Source organism: Salminus brasiliensis, chromosome 14 (assembly GCF_030463535.1).
Source record: "Salminus brasiliensis chromosome 14, fSalBra1.hap2, whole genome shotgun sequence".
Lineage (NCBI taxonomy): Eukaryota > Metazoa > Chordata > Actinopteri > Characiformes > Bryconidae > Salminus > Salminus brasiliensis.
Genome location: NC_132891.1, coordinates 4,367,809 through 4,373,808, shown reverse-complemented (window position 1 = coordinate 4,373,808; position 6,000 = coordinate 4,367,809). Strand labels below are relative to the sequence as shown.

At 41.1% G+C, this 6,000-nt stretch overlaps 1 protein-coding gene across 1 annotated transcript in view; it reads left to right on the top strand.

Moving 5' to 3' along the window:
• The window catches only part of LOC140577142 (fibulin-2-like), a 56,899-nt gene that overhangs the window by 3,252 nt on the left and 47,647 nt on the right, over positions 1–6,000 (top strand). Inside the window, exon 2 of the mRNA XM_072696975.1 lies at positions 1,733–1,857. The gene's annotated coding sequence lies outside the window, so the exon portion shown is untranslated. The remainder of the gene's footprint in view (positions 1–1,732; positions 1,858–6,000) is intronic.

Here is a 6,000-nt window from a genome sequence, read left to right as displayed (position 1 = left end):
TACAATGTAGGGGTTTCTAATAAAGTGGCCAGTGAGTGGAAATACAAGGAGGGGTTTCTAATAAAGTGGCCAGTGAGTAGAACTACAATGTAGGGGTTTCTAATAAAGTGGCCAGAGAGTGGAGGTACAATGTAGGGGTTTCCAATAAAGTGGCCAGTGAGTGGAGGTACAATGTAGGGGTTTCTAATAAAGTGGCCAGAGAGAGGAACTACAATGTAGGGGTTTCTAATAAAGTGGCCAGAGAGAGGAACTACAATGTAGGGGTTTCTAATAAAGTGGCCAGTGAGTGGAGGTACAATGTAGGGGTTTCTAATAAAGTGGCCAGTGCATAGAAGTACAGGGAGGTTGCTTCTAACATAGTGGCCGGGTAGTGGACGTCCAAGGCAGGTGTTTCTGATATTGTGGCCAGAGAGTGGAACTACAATGTAGCGGTTTCTAATAAAGTGGCCCGAGAGTAGAACTACAATGTAGGGGTTTCTAATAAAGTGGCCAGAGAGTAGAACTACAATGTAGGGGTTTCTAATAAAGTGGCCAGAGAGTGGAACTACAATGTAGGGGTTTCTAATAAAGTGGCCAGTGAGTGGAGGTACAATGTAGGGGTTTCTAATAAAGTGGCCAGAGAGTAGAACTACAACGTAGGGGTTTCTAATAAAGTGGCCAGTGAGTGGAGGTACAAGGAGGGTGTTTCTAATAAAGTGGCCAGAGAGAGGAACTGCAATGTAGGGGTTTCCAATAAAGTGGCCAGTGAGTGGAGGTACAATGTAGGGGTTTCTAATAAAGTGGCCAGAGAGAGGAACTACAATGTAGGGGTTTCTAATAAAGTGGCCAGAGAGAGGAACTGCAATGTAGGGGTTTCTAATAAAGTGGCCAGAGAGTAGAACTGCAATGTAGGGGTTTCCAGTAAAGTGGCCAGAGAGTAGAACTACAATGTAGGGGTTTCTAATAAAGTGGCCCGAGAGTAGAACTACAATGTAGGGGTTTCTAATAAAGTGGCCAGTGAGTGGAGGTACAATGTAGGGGTTTCTAATAAAGTGGCCAGTTTGTGGAAGTATAGGGAGGTTACTTCTAACCTAGTGGCCGGGCAGTGGATGTCCACGGCAGGTGTTTCTGATAAAGTGGCCAGAGAGTGGAACTGCAATGTAGGGGTTTCTAATAAAGTGGCCAGAGAGAGGAACTGCAATGTAGGGGTTTCTAATAAAGTGGCCAGAGAGTGGAAATACAAGGAGGGTGTTTCTTATAAAGTGGCCAGAGAGTGGAGGTACAAGGAGGGTGTTTCTTATAAAGTGGCCAGAGAGTGGAGGTACAAGGAGGGTGTTTCTTATAAAGTGGCCAGAGAGTGGAGGTACAAGGAGGGTGTTTCTTATAAAGTGGCCAGAGAGTGGAAATACAAGGAGGGTGTTTCTTATAAAGTGGCCAGAGAGTGGAGGTACAAGGGAATTGTTTCTGACTCTACTTCCAAAGTATGGAATCTAAAATTCCTCATTTAATAGGAAATAAAGCCGTGTTTGATTAAATGGAAACGAATGTTCAACACTCATTCAGGCTGTTTATACTCGCGAGGATCGAGCATGAATAATTGATCCAATTAGTCGTTGCCTCACACAAGTTTCTTCTCTCTGCCTGTTATGAGATTTCTATGAACTCATGAGAGAAACATTAGCATTAGCCATTAAGAAACACTTCAGAGGAATTAAAGCATTACTGCACAAATTCTCTCCATTTCCTTTCCCAGCAGTCCCGCTGTCCTCCCACAGGCAATACACACTCACTTTTACGCCCTGTGTGGAGGTGGAAGGGAGGCCGTAACCCGAGGACACGCTCCAGCAGGTTCGACTGTACACAAATCAGTAAAAGAAGGTGACTATTGACGAAAATATTACATGTCAGCGGGGGGACGGGACGGGACGGGACTTTTGGCCTTTGTTACAACTCCACTAAATGCTGTGATCAGAGCGCTGACGGAGTGGGGTGCTGTCTGCTGTGGATGGCAAAAACACTGTGTTTTGGAGCTTTTTCCATTCCAAGCCTTTAAAAATGAGATTAGGCACCTAAAACTGGTTTCAGCCGCCGCTCGGGACCAAGGGTCTGTAATTACACATGACACAGATGAAGGAAAAGCAGTCGAACCCTCTGCACTTAAAGGACCCATACCCCATACCACTGAGGTCTGATTTACCAGGTGGGTTTTGTTACTGTGCCTTTAAGACCGAAATATGCAAGCGGCTCCCGTTCTGATTGGCTGCCCTGTATTGTGCCTCGTTCAAGATGCAGCCCAGACTGAAACACGCCTTATAACTTCAGTATGAGTGGGCGGGGCTAAACTTCCATAGTAACAACATAAATGTGTATGTGTAAATGTGTAGGTTTTGTGACATCACAAAAAACAGTGATTAAAACAGTGGATTTGAACTTAAATCAAAAACCAAACCATAACTTTAACCCTAAACCTCTGGTCCTAAACCAAACCTTAAGATCTACTCTAAACCTTATCTAAACACTGGTCCTAAACCTAACCCTAAGTTCAACTCTAAACCTTATCTAAACACTGGTCCTAAACCTAACCCTAAGTTCAACTCTAAACCTTATCTAAACACTGGTTCCTAAACCTAACCCTAAGTTCAACTCTAAACCTTATCTAAACACTGGTCCTAAACCTAACCCTAAGTTAAACTCTAAACCTTATCTAAACACTGGTCCTAAACCTAACCCTATCCTCAATCCTAAATCTAACCTTAACCTTGATCCTAAACCTAACCCTAAGTTCAACTCTAAACCTTATCTAAACACTAGTCCTAAAACTAACCCTATCCTCAACCCTAAATCTAACCTTAACCTTGATCCTAAACCTAACCCTAAGTTCAACTCTAAACCTTATCTAAACACTGGTCCTAAACCAAACCCTAAGTTCAACTCTAAACCTTATCTAAACACTGGTCCTAAACCTAACCCTAAGTTCAACTCTAAACCATATCTAAACACTGGTCCTAAACCTAACCCTAAGTTCAACTCTAAACCTTATCTAAACACTGGTCCTAAACCTAACCCTAAGTTAAACTCTAAACCTTATCTAAACACTGGTCCTAAACCTAACCCTATCCTCAATCCTAAATCTAACCTTAACCTTGATCCTAAACCTAACCCTAAGTTAAACTCTAAACCTTATCTAAACACTAGTCCTAAAACTAACCCTATCCTCAACCCTAAATCTAACCTTAACCTTGATCCTAAACCTAACCCTAAGTTCAACTCTAAACCTTATCTAAACACTGGTCCTAAACCAAACCCTAAGTTCAACTCTAAACCTTATCTAAACACTGGTCCTAAAACTAACTCTAACCTCCACTCTAAACCTAGCCTAAATCCTGGTTCTAAACCTAACCCTATCCTCAACCCTAAATCTAACCTTAACCTTGATCCTAAACCTAACCCTAAGTTCAACTCTAAACCTTATCTAAACACTAGTCCTAAAACTAACTCTAACCTCCACTCTAAACCTAGCCTAAATCCTGGTTCTAAACCTAACCCTATCCTCAACCCTAAATCTAACCTTAACCTTGATCCTAAACCTAACCCTAAGTTCAACTCTAAACCTTATCTAAACACTAGTCCTAAAACTAACTCTAACCTCCACTCTAAACCTAGCCTAAATCCTGGTTCTAAACCTAACCCTATCCTCAACCCTAAATCTAACCTTAACCTTGATCCTAAACCTAACCCTAAGTTCAACTCTAAACTTTATCTAAACACTGGTCCTAAAAGGAACCCTAATATCATTTCTAAACCTAGCCTAAACCCTGGTTCTAAACCTAACCCTAACCTAAGAACACAATCTAGAACTAAACTGAAACACTAGTCATAAGCCTAAACCTATACTCAACCCTAAATCTAACCTTAGACTTGATCCTAAACCTAACCCTAAGTTCAACTCTAAACTTTATCTAAACACTAGTCCTAAAACTAACCCTAACCTCCACTCTAAACCTAGCCTAAATCCTGGTTCTAAACCTAAACCTGTCCTCAACCCTAAATCTAACCTTAACCTTGATCCTAAACCTAACCCTAAGTTCAACTCTAAACTTTATCTAAACACTAGTCCTAAAACTAATCCTAACCTCCACTCTAAACCTAGCCTAAATCCTGGTTCTAAACCTAAACCTATCCTCAACCCTAAATCTAACCTTAACCTTGATCCTAAACCTAACCCTAAGTTCAACTCTAAACTTTATCTAAACACTAGTCCTAAAACTAACCCTAACCTCCACTCTAAACCTAGCCTAAATCCTGGTTCTAAACCTAACCCTATCCTTAACCCTAAATCTAACCTTAACCTTGATCTTAAACGTAACCCTCAACTCTAAACCTTATCCAAACACTAGTCCTAAAACTAACCATAACCTCGGAACACAACCTCAAGCCCTAGTCCTATATATAACCCTAATCTTAACTCTAAATCTAACCTTAACCTTGATCCTAAACCTAACCCTAAGTTCAACTCTAAACTTTATCTAAACACTGGTCCTAAAAGGAACCCTAATCACAACTCTAAACCTAGAACTACACTTAAACCCTAGTCTTAAATATAACCCTAATCTCAACTCTACATCTAACCTAAATCCTGGCTCTAAATCTACCCCTAACCTCAGAACGCAACCTAGAATTAAACTGAAACACTAGTCCTAAGCCTAACCCTATCCTTAACCCTAAATATAACCTTAGCCTTGATCCTATACCTAACCCAAGCTCAACTCTAAACCTAAACCTTATCCAAACACCATTCTTAAACCTAACCCTAATCTCAGAACACAACCTAGAACTAAACTGAAACACTAGTCCTAAGCTTCACCTTGATCCTAAACCTAACCCCAAGCTCAACTCTAAACTTAAACCTTATCTAAACACAGGTCCTAAAACTAACCCTAACTTCAACTTTAACTTAAATTAAATCCTTAGTCCAAAACCTAAAACTAACTGGTTTAACATAGTTTGGGGTTTATCTAAAATAAGTGGACCCTGGATGCTCACAGCCCACCAGTTAATACTGTTCAGTCCTTTAAATGGTCTACATTTGCTTTTTCACTGAACTACCAGTTTTAAGACCAGACAGACCAACAGTCGATCTGCTGAGGGACCAGGTCTGCAGCAGAGGTCCTCGTAAATATACACAGCGTTAGGCCGGGTCTGCCTGCAGGTCTTTACGGCTGCAGGTACGTGTGGTGTTTATTATTGGAAATGGGGTCTGTTTTCCATCACTGGTCTCACTGGGACACCTCGGAGCCTGACTCTCATTACTGTTAACCTTGAAGTCACTAAAGTCAAACGTGCTGCTGGCTACCAGAGGTGGAGACCTGAGCTCCAATAAGTGTGGCTGTAGTACACTTGCACCATAGAAACCTCACCACATTTTTTTAACTTCAGCCTGATTAAACGGTTGCCATGTAATCATCTTTCACAGGAAACAAATGTCCAGAAAGGTTAATGCCTCTAAAAGTTACATCCCAGCAAATTACTGACCACAATTAATGAGTGTTTGCTTGATGATCAAGGTTAGGTTGTGCATAGCACTAGAGCAGTCATTGTTCCTAAAACTAAACCTAACCTAAACCCACACAAAATCTAAATCTAATCCACATCCTGGTCCTAAACCTAGCCCTAGCTTTAACCCTAAATTTAACCTATCCTAAACCCTGGTTCTAAACCCAGTCCTAACCTCAACCCTAAACCTAATCCTCATCCTGACACTAACCACAAATCAAAACCTAAGCCTAACCTAATCCCTGGTTCCAAATCTAACCCAAAATCAAGACCTAAACATACTCAAACCACTAGGGCTAAACCTAACTTCAATCCAAACCCTAACCTTAACCTATGTTTAATCTAAACCTTGGTCCTAACACTAATCTCAAACCAAAACCTAAACCTAATTTGATCCCTGATCTTAACTCTAACATCAGTAGGATCTAAAATATAGACCTAGCCTAAACCCTGTTCCTAAACCTAACC